General features: G+C 30.9%; 1 long non-coding RNA gene across 1 annotated transcript; it reads left to right on the forward strand.

The window, feature by feature from the left end:
- The first annotated feature begins 573 nt into the window (after positions 1 to 573).
- LOC126759728 (uncharacterized) lies at positions 574 to 18,236 on the forward strand. The gene is made up of 4 exons (XR_007667063.1): positions 574 to 2,548; positions 2,661 to 2,733; positions 14,515 to 15,014; positions 17,970 to 18,236. It is a non-coding gene; the product is annotated as an uncharacterized LOC126759728 (long non-coding RNA).
- The last annotated feature ends 971 nt before the right edge of the window (positions 18,237 to 19,207 follow it).

Genomic DNA, 19,207 nt, shown 5'->3' on the forward strand with positions numbered 1-19,207 from the left:
ATAAAAAAAAAATTTCGATTTTTTTAAATTTCTAGACCAGAATACCCCCTTAAGGACAAACAAATAAATTCAGACATAACATTCCAAAAGAAGTCGAAAATAAGTTGAATAAATCTAGCCAGCAATCGTCAGCATTTCGAGTTCGAAAATGAAACGACAATATCAAATTCAATGAATTGGAAAACGAAACTCCACTCCATTGAGTACTTACTACATCAAACGAGTACAGCAGAAATCCAAATGGCGTGGCACTTGCATCCATATTGGCTGCGAGTTGCCAAACAGACGAGAAGGAGGCAGCGCGTAAATACACCTGTATGTTTTCCTGTTGTTTTTGGTGAATTGCAAGAGCATTGTGAAACAATAAATTTTACATAAAAATAAAAAAAAGTAAAAAAAAACAAACGCTAAGCAGAAAGTCGTGAAATGAAACAGGTATGACAATTTACAACGAAGGTTTGTCGATGGAGAGAACTCTAAGAGTAGCGCGTAGCAGTCAATTTACCATGGTTGCTTTTGAATCGGATTGGAAAAAAATAACTGTAAGATTAATACAAGCTATAGATGATGCATAATCAGAAGAATTTTAGACCGATCCGGACCCCAATATCTAGATTGAGACTTACGATAAGCGAGTATTTGAATGTGATTCGAAGGTGGAGACTTCCGCGATGAGATAATAAATCACTAAAAGGAATAACGGCTATGAGCTCCAAAACATGAAGATTTTTCCATAAGAAAAGGCAGAACCGGTTTGTCCAACAATGCTTTTGTGTTGGGTTAAGAAACCCGTACGACTCGAACTAGTTTGCATTCCATGTAGGGCGAATTTTTTTCTTTTCTTGTTTTTCATTTCCACTCCACTTACTTAACCTTTATCCTCTATATTTGATCAAGCGACTTTTTTAAGTTACCCCAAATAAATATATTGAAAAATCTGTTAATACAAGTTTATATATCAATAGATTTAAGATGGTTGGATGATGCTTTAATTGGAATATTAACTGAGCTGTGACTGTGTTTTATCTATCGTTTGCTCAAAGTCCGATAGCTCTTCTGAACTGCTGGGCATGTCAGCTAAATTTAACACTGTTCCAATTATGTTTTTTTCATTAGATTAAAGCGGATTACGTCAGATTTGTCAGAGTGTTTGAATGCTGTGTTAATTACCCAACAGTTTGTTGTTAACCAATAAAGGTGCTTGCAAATGGCAATAAAAGTGGCTAGCGATTAACTAGAACAACAGCCTATAATTTATATATACATCTCTGTGTCGACGTAATCTTCACAGCTTTTGTACGATAAAATGTTTGTCATCAGTTTACAAAATAAGCACATAAAGTAATGAGTAATTGCTTCCAAGAATTTACAGCGAACAATCGTGCATATATGTATAATATAATATACTATATGTGTATACATATATATGCGATGTTTTATAGAAAACTATTTTTTCCATATTTTCAGGTCTACGGAAGAGCGCGCCTTCAGCAATCAAGATAATCAAACGAGTGTTAAAGATATTCATTCATTTACTCCCTCGTGAGAGAATTTCCGCGATGGACTGAAAACCATGTGAAACGTGCCTACGCATTGAATTAAGTTGCATAGCAACTCATTCGTACAACATGTACATTGAGCGTATATGATATATACAAGCTTCCATTAATTCCTTCAATCCAAACGTTATAAGAAATCCGCGATAATATGCTGTACGCATGCTTACAACGGAAAATTTAATTAGAGCATTATTGAAATCAAGCGCTCTGTTGAGTTTATATGCTCTGCTTGAACTGAACGAATAATTTGTTGGTCTATGTTCCATTTTCCAAATCCCTAATATTCGTAGTTACTAAAAAATGGCAACTTTGAATCAGCGTTGGTAATGGCAACTCTTTTACAAACTGAGACATTGTTATAATTAATTTAAGACAGGCTTTTTAGTAGCACTTATGTTGATAGACATCAAAAATGGTATACGTCAGTTTTTAACAAAAAAAAAAATTTGAAAGCTTTCGGAAGTATTTTGAGGACATCCACCTAAAGATGACTGACAAGTTCGTGAACTTAAAAGGCGCCCAAAGAAAAATCAGATTGTACAAGAAAAAAGCACAAATAAACTGAAGAAAAAGAAACAACAAAAAAATAATTGTAATCAAAACAATGAAGAAACAGATGTATACCTAGTAAAAAAAAAAAAAATAAAAAAGAAGCGATATTCAGCACAAAGGATTACAGGAAAGGAATTGAATTGATGAAAAAGCAATAGTTAACGGAATGAAAACATTATAAAACATCAAAAGTGAATTTGTGCAAATAATTACAATAAAGATCAAAATAAAAAGGAAACATATAACGACGTTTAGAATAGAAATTTTGTAGGTGGTTTTTGAACATGTGAACGTTTAAAATTTTGTATTTTAAAGCACAGATATGTCTTATACCCAACTACAATGACTCCAGTCTACAGTCACCTTGATTTTAAGTAGTCTTCTCCCAAATGCTTTACAGTCTCCAGACCAGCTTTTAATAACATCCGACAACACCGGTAATTAGTACATAGAATAAATAAATTCGGTGCTCTTTCATAGTCCTGTAGATCCCAAAACTTAGTCTTCTATTCATATTAATTATATATTTTCTTCTCTTCATCTTTATAGGAAGGTCTATGAACAACGTGAGATGTGGATGGTTGTTGTGTAAGCGCTTGCAATATTTTGGCTACCAGTAAATGTAAGTACCGAATAATTTTAAAAAGTAATATATTTTTGACTTGAGAAAAATTGTTTAGAGTATAGTTTACAGTCAGTTAATAACTGGTTTGGCGAGTAGAAGTTCACATGCATGGGATAAGTCGGTGTGGAAAGAAATCTCTAAAATATTAAGCCCTTACAAGACAATGTTCGTTGTAAGGTATCATCTAACAATATCTCCTTATTTTCTATTGCGTCTGGATTACAGAGAACGGGTAATTAATGAGACCTTAATCGGAACTATTATCTTGTCTTTAATTTTCCCTTACATTTTCATTCAATTTCATACTAGTTGCACCTACGATAACTACTATAAGCATATCTTGTGATATTCGAATACTCAATCTTCATTACTTCGCACTCCTTTAATACACACATACTAATTTTTCATACACATGTGTACCAATTATAGTAATAAGATGAAATAAACCAGATGACGACTCAATTGATAAAAGACTAAGCCGCAAATGAGCGCAGCACAACAAAGAACTGAAAAGAAGCAAGATATTGCAATACAGAAAGAAAAAAAAAAAACAAAACATGTATTGCACAAATGCCTACAAATATATGCATTTCAGTAGTGACTAGGTGTAGCAAGTGGCTGCAAAGAATACTTAAATAAGAAACTCTCAACAGTTGCTCATAATAAATATGAATATTTCTGTAATATTGCTTCAATTAAACTTTTCACTAATGAAAAGGCTGAAAAGTATAAAGTGGAATGAAATCAATCTATAGATCATATGCGTACCGCATATGACGCACTTGAAAATTTTGAATGAAAAGGATATGCGAGTGGTTGAATTGTGCATTGCTCTGGTTCCTATTTTGCCGCAAGTCTGGTATGTATTGCATTTCTGCCAGCACTCAAAGGAGATCGTATATGAAATATTTCTTTAATTAAAACTGTTGAAAGTCATTAATAATTTTCTAAAGGAAACAACTTATGTGAGGAGGTCCAAAAGGTATCTGCTACAAATGTAAGGTTTTATTTTCTGCGAACTCTAGAGCCTTATCTACAAATCTCTGGCATCAGCTCCTCAAAACTGCTTAGGCTGATCGGTGGTCGTTAATAATATGTTTCAAATAGCCACAGGTATATTGATAATGATACAGAAGAAACACCTCTGCTTTAGCTTTCATAAATTACTTTAGCTTCATCAGCACACTCTTATTGAATATGCCATCAGTGAGCAACAAACACCCCTACAGGCTCCACAGGACCAATTAATAGATCTCCTGAGCATTAAGATTCGCATTTTTATTCTTCTGTGCTCTAATTAATATTTGTGAAAGTTTTCCCTTAAACCAATTTTTCATTTTATATGCTTAAGTAGCATTCCCTAAGGAAAAACTTTGTTGTTGTATTACAACTAAATTTCCAGAAATCGTTTGCAGTAACTAAAACTTCTTAACGAACATGAAACATAATCAACAAATGATATCCCTTTGAAAAAAGTTGCTCGAAAATATTTTTATAATATGGTTTTATATTTTTTTCTTACGGGGCATATTTATAATGCTTGCATAATAAGAATATCCTGTTGGTACATATGTCTGCAAATATTTATATTTTGCAATAAAAACATACATATATATTTTATAAACAAACATACTGTGCGTGGGTTTTTAGTTTCCGGACCGTCTGTTATGTATTTGTCCTATTTTTTTGCAGTTTACCTAGCGCACGATTGCTAATGTAAAAATATTAATACTGTTCCTAAGTAAATACGTTTATTTATAGACATGAGTTGGAAAACATAACTTGGTTGATTTCTTGCAGTTGATAAATTTAGATTTACTAAATCTGAAGAATTTAGTTTATTTCTGTATAAAATTGTTTGGTTCAATAGTTAACAAACTATAAAAATTGAGTTTTCTTCTAAATATCAAATAACATACCGTCATTCAAGATTTGTGATTGATTTAAAGTGAGTAAAAATATTTCTGGTCAATTGCGAAGTATTATTTATGTTTGGATACACAAAACGATATCGTTCTCATGAATTTGTCGTTGTAAATAATATTTATACTATTTTCTGCTATTTTTTGTGTATTTATTTGCAATCAATTTATTTTATTTATTTTGTGGTTTTAATTTATTTCTTTGTAGAGCTCATATCAGTGTCTAATAAAGCATTTTGATAAATACAAGTATATTTGTAATTAATATTTATTTTAAACGTTACCTCGTTATGCTCTATTGATTACCGTTCAGCAACACCATAACTGCTATGTTGAGAAGTTGCAAATAAATTTACAATTGTTCGACGAACTCATACAGATACATGTACTTATGTACATTAATTAATACATTTTGGCGTAAATTGACCATGATAGGTTCAGTCAAAAATTATTCTACCGTTCATCGTATAGCGGTTAAGAATAAAATGCCATTTTGAATATTGATGTAACCACAAACGTAAATGAAATTTGTACTATCGAATTGAATAGGAAATAAATTTGAATATTTCTGTTCAATACATTCATATTTGTACTTGGTAACTTTGAAATATTTATATACATACAAATCTATCATTGCAATAAATAAATGGCTTACGATTTTCGTATCAGAATAATCTTAGCAAGCACCACCGAGTCCTCACTGTTTCACTATTTCCTTAGCCTTAGGACTCTCGCACGATTAAGGTAGTTAATCGTGTTTTAATTTCCATATCAAAATACTTAAAGAAGAAAGAGCAGCATAAGATAAATAAACTAAATACATTTTTAAGCTGTCGAATTATTTAACCCGTAGCTAAATTCAAAGTTAATCATCATACATATAAGCGATATTTCTTGTCAGCTGCAAGGCAAACTAGTCTCAACAACACCACAAAACTTTGTCGGACAACATTTCAATATCCTTCATAAAATTATTGCTTACTTCAAAATCTCTAAAAGAAATTTGAAGTACAAAGCTTTTTTATTATATCCATGATAAACTTTCTGATACTGCATAGGGCTAAACTTTCTGTATCCTTAAAATAAGAATTAGTTGGACGAAGAAACTGAAGAACTCTCTACAATCAAGCATTTTTGTCTATGACCGTGACTGTAAAAGGCGCTAAATTAGAGACCCCTACAACTACGTTCTGTAGATCGAAATCTATTTTGTTGACGATTTCTGTAAATAATTTTAAGACTATGAGTTTAGCACTTACACCTGGGCGCAAAAATATTAACATCAGCAACGCTAGAGACATTTCAGGCATTATAGAATAATATAATTATTGTTATAAAAAAGATTTGACATTATTTCACCGATAAGTCATTCAGAACAAAATATTTTGATATATTATTTGTACTGCAATTTTACTTGCAAATACACATAATGGTTTTCCTTTACTTACCTTTGGTAAATATGCTTGTTGGGGTTTTACAAGCCTTTTCACGTTTCAGTTCTATTTTTAACATTTTCCATACACTTACACTGCATTTAAAATTTTAAAATATTTTAACTTGAACTTCACTTACATATAAGTAATTTTATTCTATTTCACAACACAATTTTCTACTCATTGTTTTTTTACTTTTATGCATGTCAAATTTCCATAATATTAATTAATTAATAATTATTTTTATGTTTTCTCAAGCTTATATTTTTGCAAATGTTTCGCACTATTTTAGTTTACACAATATCTATTTTTAAGAATTATTTTCACATAATAACAATTTTCTCTTACACAGCAGCGAATGCACTAACTCTTGCTCGTCTCCACAATTTGTTTACATTTGAGTGACACGAATAACGGCAGCCTTCGCTGTTTATCAAATCGTGTGCGGTTGGTTTTTTGCATGCTGAGGTGAGCAAGTGAGAACATTGAGACGTGTAATTTCGAACTTGCGCTCCTGCAAGAATAAGGTCACCACAAAACAATAATATGTATATTGTGCTAAAAATATATTATTGGTAAATTAAATGAATTGCAAATATGTAGTTTGCTTGAATAAGAGCAACTTGTGTGTAAATACGTTCAAACATATGTACCTACATATATCCTATACATTTCACACCTATAAGAAAAAAGATGTTAAGACATCATGAAATAAAAACAAATCACTTCTGGTCACCTTCATCTGCTTCTTCGATTTCGGGTAAAACTTCCACTCATCAGAATACTTTGCTAATGCATATCCTTCAGGCGCAGATGCAACTCCAGTCGTTGGTGGATATAGCAGTGCCATTAATTTATTCGGTATAACTTTTGAAAACATTTACTGATTTCAAAGATTTTGGTGTCAGTTAAAAGATAAATAGGTCAGGAAGGAATAAGTGTGCAGCACTTACTTTCACAATGCATACAAGCGTGATAGTTTAACGATAAGTAAGTGAAGCAAAAAGCATACATTTTAACTAAATTTAGGGAACTTGTAGTGTTGCTATGCGACAGTAAACACATGTAGAGCTTATCTTAAGAGATTAGAAAGACGAACGTCATTTCATCTTGCTTTAAACATGTAAAGTTACTAACTATTACCAAAAAGTTGATATATCCTTTTTTATTTCAAAATATTTCCTCTATTTGCAGTTTGTTAATAGTGATAAATAGTTTGCTGTAAAGCTGCAGACTTGTTCCTTTATTTACCGGCCACGTGCACAAAATCAGTTCTATTTTAACGAAGTTATTCTTCTAAATGCGCCCGCAGTTTTTACTTCCGGCTATCCTGCGCCTGTCGCTAAAGCAGTTTCATGTCACCTGCGCCTTTTTGGTAGGCTACAGGAAAATTAATTTCTTCGCGGCGGCTACCTACTGGTCAGCTTTGCGTGCCTGGTAGAAATCGACCATTTGTGCTTCAGCGAGAGTGCACCGCCGCGTGACTGGGGTGACCAGATAAAAATTTTTCATATTATTAGAAAAATGCTGCTGAGGTTTCGCTTTTATTTCCAAATATTGGGAATTTAGTGCCAGAAATTAATATTTTAATATTTATAATAATATTTATATTATAATATGTCTATAAATGTAAAAAACCTTACCACTACTCAAACGATTTTAAATGAAACAATTTTTTAGTGTTTGGGTTTATTTATTTCAATATTTTTTAGTCGTTAACAGAACTCTCCTTTTATCTTACTTACTTATTTAGCAAAAATAATTCTTCCATTTTATTTTTATTAAGGTTAATTACTTTATATATTTGTGTTCAATATTTCATTTGTTTTGTTAATAATATATAAATATGTATTTATTTTAATATAAGAGAAATTGGAATGTTAATGGCTTTTGGATTAGTTCCGGATGCCACATGATCGTTATCTCTCATCATACTTTAACGATAAAGTTATGGCTGTTCCATTCCTGTTGCGTATCTCTGCCTGTTGGCCTGGGTACAGCTTTATTTTTGTTTTGTTGGGTTCCCAGGGTAAAAGGTGCAAATATTTGAGGACCTAAAAGAAAACAAAAAATAAAATATAGATTAATATATTATATTTATGCCAAAAGAAATATTGAAATATTTTATATTCTAAACCTATAAGAATACCTAACATAATACATAGTTAGAGCGGATTGAAAAATATTAGATATTTTCGAAGAATTTTAAAAAGAAGAAATTCTCTGTAAATTCATACACACTTTAACTCACAATCCAAAAAATGGGAAAAATATAATATTCTTTCTGGAAAATTCTTCTTTGCAAATAAGTATTATTATTCAATTGGCTACTTCAATCATTCGATGTCCTGTTGCAAAAATATTCTTTGAGTACACTTAACTTACTTAAGGAGAGACAGCACAGATACCACAGAAGCAAAACATAAAAGCATTTACAGCTGTTGACAGCTAAATAGACACGCTCCCCTTTTTAAAAGGTGCTGATGAGTATAATGATTAAATGTTCTGGTATTAAAATGTATTATTCAAGTTTTTTAATGAGAAAAAGCTTACATTTTTGACTTTCGTCAGTCTGAGAAGACTTTTTAATGACCTTAAGCATAGACAGAATTTTAAAACTATTTCCAATGTTGCACACAAATAAAAAACCCGAAAACTTCAACAGATATAGACCGCTGAATTACTAAGTACCATCGATCGATGAGATAAAACTGAAGACGAATATAATGTCCAAATATCCAAGAAACCAATTTCCCGGCGTTTGGTCGGATTTGGACTTCATGGCATTTGGGCAGCACGCAGGAAACCATTTCTGACTAAAATTCAAAGTAAACAACGCGTAGACTTTTACAACTCTTGTTGAATTTGGACAACAATCAATGACAGAATGTTGTTTGGACCGATGCCGATGTTCGCCGACCAATCTATCAAGAATTTGATCCTCGCTATGTTTCACGCGTAGTGAAGCATGGTGGAGGATCAATCATGGTGTGGGAATTTTTTTCCTGGAATGGTGTAGGTCCGCTCCATACGATTGATGTAATTTTAAAAAAGGAGAAATACGTCGACATTCTAAAAAATGTCATTCTGCCATGGACTAAGAAGGAATTTGCCTGCCTATATGAAAATTCCAACAAAATAACAATCCAAAGCATACGAGAAACTTTTTTCGTTGAAATTTCCATAAATGTTTTGGAATGGCCTGAAGAGAACACATCTGGGTTGATGTCAAAAAAAGCTGTAGGTGCCAAAAATATCACAAAACACTAGTGGTGCGCTGTCAGAGTCTTTAACGTCAGTTCGCAATCGATGTGAATCAGTATTAAAGTAAAAGTGTTAAGTAACAAAATACTACCTGAAAGTAAGCAATCTTTTTTAATAAAAGTTTTATAAAATATTTTCATTTCTAATTAGCTGTCGCCCTCAAATCGTTTATTCTACACATTTTCGTTAAAATCTTAAAAAAAAAAAAATTGTTTTTAATTAAAATTTTTACTATCAGAGTTTAAGTTTAACGAAAGTTTTAATAAAATGAGTGAAAAAGCAGTAAAAATAAGTCCTTTATTGGGAAATAACATCATTTACTTCAAACTATATAGTGTTTCCAATAAGCTGTCAACAGCTGTAGATAAATATATTTATTTGTTCGAATTGTGCTTACTGGTAGCTTCCTTACATTATTCGCATATTGCTCGGAATATTTTCATGCTGATTGCACACTTCACACAAAATCTGTAAATAATCTGTATCTTATCTGCCAGTAGTGAGGCGAAGCAGAATAATCTTTAATCCTCATAGACGTTAGTTTTGGTCGAAAACGATTGTAATCTTAATAAAGAAATTATTTGTACCCGACTGCTAACAATCGTTCAGCTGTGAGTGATCAGAATTCCTCATGCAAATAAGGATATTATTTATGTATGTATGCATTTATCGTATAGCTGTATGTTCGTAATCCTCACAATTTTCAGGCTGGTAAATGCCTATACATTAATTGAATGCAAGTAAATAGTAGAATGAATAACAGCTTCCGGGAATCGATAATGTGAATATGTTCAATATATGTTTGATAATAGTACCTGATGTATATAGACTATAGATTTTATGACGAATTTGTTTATGAAATTGGTGTATTTGCTTATATAAAGAATGGTCATAGTCTATAATTTACAGTTTTTGCAAGCTATTAAAGGCAGTTTTTTGAATTTAGAACAGCGGAATTAGAAGATCTTAAGAATGGTAATTGCTTACCCAACTCTAAAGTGACGGATTCACTATATGAGTTGTAAAAAGTAAAAAAATGGCTTCTGACTAAAAAAACATGATTACTAAAACCAATGATTACCTTTGAACTCATTGACAAGAGATGAGACCGAGAATGTAAACGGCCTTTACTTTTTATGTTAGCATATAAATATTATAATGCTTATTATAGTATACCTATTTTTGATTATAGAAACTTATTTTTTCCTTTTATTTACGGAAAAATATACATTTATATCAAGTATTCCTGTTGAAAGATAATATAGTACAATTACTTTAACAATATTTTAAAAATAATTGCATACGTAACATAATTCACCGTCATTTATAAAATGTCACATCGCTTAAATAATAGTATTTCGTTTCCCATTTGTGACAAGGATGCATAAGATCAATAAAATAAACTTGAACATTCCACCTAAGACATATTTTTTCTAAAGTGGCATTTACCGCTCGTGTCTGATATCACAAACTCAGGTTGAAAATAAATAATACATCAATTTATTTACATACATCTACCATTGCCATTGCCTCGGTCTCTTTAAATCACAGTTGAAATATGAAACTGATTCAATAAATAAGGAAAACCAATCAAAATAGAGAAGGCATCCTATTTGGTAAATAGATATAAACGACAAACGTATATACATATGTCTGTATGAGCTCTATTTACTCTCTTCTTGGTCATAAGATAGAAATAAATTTATGACTTAGACATTCGTAAATGTATATTTTCTGAATATATTTTTAATAAATAATTTTAGCGTTAAACGGCCATACAAACTCGCCGATCAAAATCTAATTCTTGTAAAGAAAAATTGAACCTGTGAAGGGTATTCTATGATAGCTTCGACGCAGCCGAAATAAATGTTTGCTTATTTGACTTCATTTATATACCCAGTGGAATACTGATGCAAAATTTTTGCGTTCTTCCACGAAGGATCTAACATAAAATGAAAAATTTAAACTTTAGCGCAAGAATTATAAAATACATACTAACGAGAAATCAAGCATGCTGTCTGAGGGATTTCTTCGCTTCATAAATACATAAATACTCGTATTGTATAAATTCAGACAAAACTATAACTTTAAATGAAGTTGCCGCTCAAGTGAATACGCTTACTTTTTATATTCCTTAACATACATAACTACATATTAACCTTCAAGGAGCATCCGAGAAACACGATTCGCTTAAATTGCAGCAACCAACATATAATTTATGTTTACACAGTGTACGCAATATTTATAAAAAATCATTGAATATTGTCCTAAGTCATGTCATAAGATGTGTGTATGCCAACCTTTTCATATGAAAAAAAAATCATGTAAAGGGTATTCATTCATTTAAAGTATTTGACTCGTCACCATTTCATAACTTTCCTTAACTTTTGCAGAGCCATGAAATAGCAAAAAATCAAAAATCTTTTTCGCTCTCTTTTTCACACAAGTAAAAATGAAATTCTTTTGAACAAATTTTGCAAGTGTTTGAAGTGTGAAAAAAGGCCAAATGAGAGGCTTGGAAAAGCAGAGCAGAGCTAACTTCTCAGCCTTGGCATAACTGGCAGGGAAAGTAGACTATAAGAGCTGTTCTTTGAGTATATGAAATGAATGGTATTTAAATATATACAAGTCAGTAACAGCAAGTGTTTAAGGCCTTTCAGAAAATGACAAACTTTTTCTACTTTTTATGGCATCTGTAAATTAACTAAAAGATGTGAAAAAAATCTATACCAATACCACTCATTTATTCACATAATCTAATTTCACTAATTTTATAATGCGATTGTAACCTCAAAAGTTGCATAAAATTGAGACGGTAGTTTTGGAAGGGATAATGTAGTACCCGTTAGCAGGTATGCAGGTATTTGCCGTATCTAAGGATTCGTTCAACTTGTGCTTAAGTTCTTACCACTATACTAAAGAGTCCATGTGCTGCGTATATAAAGAGAAATTTCCTTGAGGTGACGCAATATTTTGACATATTTTAATTGCATCAAAATTCCCGCAAGTGCATTACAAAAATGTCACTCTGATTACATATGTATATACTACAATTTTATGTTTATGGCGCAGATGTATGTTGTTAAATTATAGCACAACCCCATTCTGCATACACACAACTATTTTTATGATTAATTTAAGCAGGAAGAGAGAAATTATGAGCTTCCGGCAAAATGACAACACGAGTCAAGTGAAAGGTGATTGAGTTGATAAGCATGTAGTGAAAAAAATGGTATGTTGACAGAGCATGTGTTGACGTGCATGCATGACAAATTTTTGCAAACGTGGTTACATTTAAAAAGCATATGTAAGAGAATGTCCATTGTCCATGAAACTGTAGCCTTTCTGGAAAATCTTGCATCTGACTTTAATCAATAAATAAAAGAGTTGTCTTTAACATATCGTATGATAAACACATCATGACAATTGAATACTAGAACAGTATAAAACATTTCAAGAAATTGACAACAAAATTACTTTATAATATGCCCAAGTACCTTATAGAGTGTATAGATAAGTATAGACCTTGCTATTGCTGTTGAACAACCAAGGAATTTCAAAAAATATTCAACTTAATAAACAGCAAGTTGAAAGATTTATTTAAAGTTTAGTGGATTCATAGCATCTTATATAACAAACGTTTTGCATACAAAGTTTCAATCACGACAAGGGTTATGGACATAAACTCTTTCAATGTCAAATTCGATTAATCTAAATTGGGATAGTGTCAAAAACAGAAATACACTACATTTAAATGTTAATAGCTGTCTCAGAGTTTAAGGCAAAGGAAAACAAATACCACCATAGAAATATGAAGTATAACTCATTTTTTTCTAATATCTTCAGTTCTATGCCAAACTCAGCTGAAAGTTTTCTAGTAAGTTTCAACATAAATAAATATAAACGAGAACGCATTTAACTACTAATCTTTTAAAATTGGACTTAAAAATGTTGCTGATTTTAACTTGATTGCCTCTTCAATCATTGATCACATGAAAGTATTTTTAGTATAATTTTCAACTGTGATTATCATCTGCAATAGTTATTGGTTATGTTTCTTTCATTTTAGATTAATTCTACATAATACTGCTGTATATAAAACAAGTATATGCTTTCTTTTTTTATGTACTATAAATATCATATAAATATGTTTTGTCTTTAAAGGGTTGTCACCAAAAATGTTTGCTTTCCAAATTATTTGCTATTTCTTTCCCTTTAATATGTCTTGACTTGACTGTTAACTTGTTGCCATCAAGTGTCAATTAACTTCAATGGTTTAATGAATGACTTTAGGGCATTTCTCTTAAATTTACTACTGCAAGCTCTTGCTGTTAATTAACATTTTTACCAAATTTCTTAGCCATTACGTGACCACTGAATGTGTGAAGGCACTTTGTTTACAAGTACTAAATGTGCTCACTTAGGAATTTTCGAATTTGAGCAAATTAAGTGAATTAAGTGATGCACTAAATCAACTAATCTAATAATTGATTGCATACATGAGAGCAGGTCTAAGGCTGAGCAGAATGCTAAATTTACTTGACGAATTAATTACTTTAGGGCCACGCCAAGACGGTGTTCATGTAAGAAGTAGTATTTAATTCATATAAGTATGTTTAAATATGTACTATATTCTGTAAAGATGCATAATACCTTTAGTTGCAAATAACATACCACCATCACATATAAACATAAATAGTTGCGTTTAATTTTGAATGCACTTCGTACTACGCTTCAGAAACAAATAAGCTATAGACCAACATTTGTATGTTGTTTCATTAATGCATTCTTAGTTAATTAAAATTCCAAAAAAAAAGATAAATAAAATATGCTTTAATTAATTAGTTATAATGCGATCTGAGTAGCCATTGGTATATGAGTAACAGGTGTACTGAAAATTTGTGAGAACTTCCAGGAGCTACCATACACCCACGTTTTTATATTGTATAACTGTATAAAATAAAGATGTTGGACTGTACTCCTTCTCTTTCCATCTGATATTGATTTTGTATTTATATAGCTGTATTTCTAAAACAATCTTTCGTAATTTTATTTTCAAAACGAAAAAAAATTAAACTTTCATTTCAGTAATTTCTTTCCTACATCCTTTTCTATCAATTTAAAAATAAATCAAATTTTGTAATTTCTAAATTTTACAGATGAATAACCTTTCACAAGCAACAAAGTGTAAAAGGAATAACACAGCCAAGTGACCCGAAGAAATACCACAAAGTGGCAAATAAACTGTGAAAAATTGGAAAAAGAACGGACAGCTAAATCCCAGAAAAAAATTTGAATGGAAAAAGGCTCGACACAGATTTACAAAAAGTATCAATTATCGGTTATAGAAGCAAAACGGAATTGAAATTTAATTCGCAAGTACCATATACTCATACGGCTAAATAGAATATGTAACAACCAAACCAAACTTCTGCCGGAGGTAAAAAGAGCCAACCATAGTCATGTCTATGGTTTATTTGGACTCTTGCAGCATCGTTTATACCAGCCCTGAACAATGCCAATCAATTTAACGGATTGGTGCAGCATAGTCAACCCTCAACCACGTGAAACGTTGAATTCATAGATTCTTTCCAGCTAACTGAAGTGTGATTACTACGACTGATTGGATTTCTGATACTGATACGGTTGATAAAATTTGGTAAGAACTTATTCTATGTGAAAATGTTATATAGCAGCTTTTATTAATATTATGTTTATTTTCTATGCCGAAGCTCAATTAATTTCGCCATTATCATCAGATCAGAATCAATATATACTACAAGTTTAGAGGCGTTTTTCAATTGATTTTCTCTCTTAGCTGTCAAGCGGCCATTAGAACTTAAGGAATGTTTTCACAACCCTTATCGTTGTTCCAGGAGCTAAAAAGCAGTCTCATGTTGTGTACTTGGACAATGTTATAGCGAATTGAGAATCGTTTTAATTTTAATTTTTTTAAAGAAACTTGCTTTAGTGCATCTTGAACGCAGTAGTTACTAGTACAGAAAATTTAACAAGACACGTATATCACAATCTAGACTGTTTAGCTTAAAGATTTCACCGACGACTTTCCAATCTATTGTAATTCCTAACGTACATTTTTATTTTCTTTATTTTATTCAGACGTTTCGCTACTTTTTTTTGATCATAAATTTTAGGCCTAAAGGATTTATTTTGAGACCGTCGGAGTTTAAGAGCATTACAGCTTTCAGGCTTACGCTATTTACGACGGACATTTTATGAGTTAAGTGTAACTGAAGCAAGCATACAATAAGTCGAAAGAAATAAAATTTAATATAAAATATGGAAGAAAATATGCGAAAGAATTATTAAATTCAATTTACTGCGTAACAAACATTCCACACATATATGTAGGATTCTTTTCTGTTTCTTTTTTTCTTTTTTTTTATTCTAAGCTTCTTTTAATTTCAAAATTTATAAAACATTTATTTATTTATTCCAAAGTTAAATATTTCCTTATAGAATTATGTAGTATATAACAAATGTAGTAAGATGTGTTCGCTTCAACAGTCGGTCTCAGAATGTTAACTTTTTCTGTTCGGCAGCGTTATGACGCTTCGTTGTACATCAAGTTACATCAAGGCGAGAATTTTTAATAATAACATACATATGGCGGTTTCATATTGAAACTCTACTTTCACAAAAAAACGAAATCTCAGATAAAGCCACAAAAACCAATTTTGAAACTAACACCAACAATATTGCACTGTCATTAGAATACAGCTTTCAATCATACGTTCACCTACCTACATATATACACAGAAGAGTAATTTGATGTTGAACAACATTTGGTGTGATTTATTGACAATATCTGTCACAATATGATGTGCTTATCACATAAATTGCATATTCAATCCAATTTGGAACCAACGCTGTAGTCTGGTCAATTATTATGATGATTGTGATTCTGATGCAATTGGCTTTTTCCTGTTTGGTTCACTATTAAAAGTAGACGCATACTTTCAGCTAATAAAAATATTGCTGTTGTTATGTAGAGTGAGTCTCAGGTAATTATGCTGCGAACTAGTTTTTGGGGGTTTCAGTTTACCTTTCGTGAAGGCAAAAATACAATAAGAGTGCGAATTAGTTTTTCTGGTAATAGAAAATTTTTTTTATGTTGCTCTTCCTAAAAGTTCTATAATTGTTAATTGGGTTTGTATCAATTGGCTTTGCTGGAACTTAATACGTGGCGTGATTGTCTGCCTCATGCAATTGCAACTGATTTCAAAACTTTTTCTAACTCATTAAGTCATCACCGTCCAATATTCCCATGAATGCATGCAGATTTGAATTATACAAATGAGCAATGAAAGCAGAGCTGAAAATGTTGCTCATGCGCCAGAATGGGCAATATTCATTGAAAATTGCAAATCCCTTAGGACGCACCTTCTTTACAATGCTTCGAACTTTCACGTGGAATATGAATGTATACTTTTACATACAGATTCAAATTACAGATAGTTGGAAAAGTAATTTATTAAAGGTATGTAAGAGTTAATGTTAACGTTAAAACTTCTTATGTATACTAAGCAGATATTTGCAGTAATTAATAAATTCCAGGTGTTTTAATTTATATAAAATTATACTCACTAACTGACACCGAAGAGAAACAAAGGACCATCTGCGGATATGTATATGCATGTTCAATTAGGAAGATGTTGAAAATAGAGCACAACACTCGAGACAAAAAATTCGAAAACACTTCAGTAGTTGTTGAGGTTTTATGCATGTTCAAGTAGATTATTTTCAGTACTTATATGCACTCTTCCGCTTTTAACAAATATTGATTTTGTATGGAAAGATAGAAGTATTCGCTTATTCAACCATTATTTATTTGAAAATAATTAAATTTTACATCCAAATTAATTTAACTATATTCGATATTCCACTATTTTAGGTAAAGTGTTGTGGTCCTAAGCAAATATTCGAAATTTGGTTTGTGCCACGCAGCTAAAATAATTTTGGACAAGAAAACAAGTTCTGCCTGATATGAATTGAACATTAAAGCAAATCAATATTTAAACCACCATAAAGCACATGTACATACATACAAGTAGATATTTAATATGTATGTCCACAAATATATTTACCATACAAAAGGGTGGAACACCGGGAAATCTAATTAAAATGGTATTAAATCTTACTTAAAAATAGACACCTGCATAAGGATGTGTTTCGCATGTGCGTCAATGGACGTAATTACTTTCTTGTCAGTGGCACAAACATAAATAAAACTATTTAACGAATTCCTTTTATGTACTTAGAGAGACTCACATTCTGAAATCAGCATTTAAATTGACAAATTAAAAATACATTATAAATTATTTTATTTATAAAGTTAAACACAGAATATAGAAGAAGTTCACCAACCTGGACCTCCTATTTCTGTCAAATAATTTTCAAAAATTGTATCTAAAATCAACTGTAAATCTGTAACTATGAAGGAACCTATTTGGTGATTGATACAGATTAAATGAACTAAATGAAATATATCAAATAACTAATTAATGTATGTATTGTTAATGTAGGAATGAGAATTGTATAAGACAATTTTTATTTTTCTAATCAGGCATTGACGTTTTGGTTCTATTTACAGAATACATACACTTGAAGGCATAACTACATTGGCAGTCTTAATCTTGGCTAACAAAACATATTGAATCATATTGTATCATATCGTAAAGATTCGTATATTATGTAATACATATTCTTAATGAGTATATTTATGCAAAAAATAATAAGCGAATCACCTTGCAGCCAGGTTACAGCGAAATAGATTGAGACATTTATATGCTAATTTAAATTTCGCTTTCTGGGAGTGACTTAAAATTTATACTTATTAAAATAAAATTGAAAATCTGAATCTTTTGTGTTTATAAATATTTGTTTGTAAAGTCAAAGTCAAATAGGTAAGTAACCTCTCTTTGGTCTCAAAAATTCTGAATCTTCATTTAAGTCAAGATAAATGTTTTTCTCAAAAATAAGATTTAATTTCGTAAGGTTACTAGAGACATTTAAACTATCGTATTAGTCATTGCAGAACGATTTATTTTTGGTTTTTAAAAAAATGAAAAACTTTTTTTCAACAAATTTTATTGCATAAATGACAATATAGCACTTTCGCTGAGTATAGAAAAACACTCAACACAATATATTAACCCAAATTTCATTATTTACTATTTCTTAATACATTCTATTCGCCATGCTAGTCATTGCTGCAATGCAAAACTAAATGTATGGTTGTGAAATTTGCGTTATCTTTAAATTATAAGGTCTCTCTTTACTTAAAATACTTTTCAATATGTCTTGCAAATAGCAACGAATATAATAACTGAAACAAATAACAAATACACTATACTCACAACAATACTAATAACAAAAATTTTCTTTACTGTAATTCTAAAGGAGATTTTGGCCGACAGTTGAAATCTCTTACGTATTTGTAAGCAATTCCATAGAACACTAGAGTACAAATGCATTCAATTTAAATGTAAATTTTTAATTCAAACTAGTATGAAGATACTGAGTTTACGGGAATAGTAGACTCGATTATAACTGAGTAAATTGTCTCTACGCCAACAAAGAAGAAGAAGTATGAAGAAACCACAATGCATAATACATAGAATTAAATAATTTGGTTGTGTTTATTGTTGTAAGGATGTAAATTTAAGTAGCTTATTTCTGAAAATTTTATATAAACTTATATATTTGTAATTCAACTTTCTTCTTTAAAATAAAAATATTTATTTTTTAATAGCACATACATATTTACATATTAGTTACGAAACTTCTTTTAAGAATAAGAGAGAGGAGGCTACTAGTCGCTTACGTATT

The sequence above is a fragment of the Bactrocera neohumeralis genome, chromosome 5 (assembly GCF_024586455.1).
Source record: "Bactrocera neohumeralis isolate Rockhampton chromosome 5, APGP_CSIRO_Bneo_wtdbg2-racon-allhic-juicebox.fasta_v2, whole genome shotgun sequence".
Lineage (NCBI taxonomy): Eukaryota > Metazoa > Arthropoda > Insecta > Diptera > Tephritidae > Bactrocera > Bactrocera neohumeralis.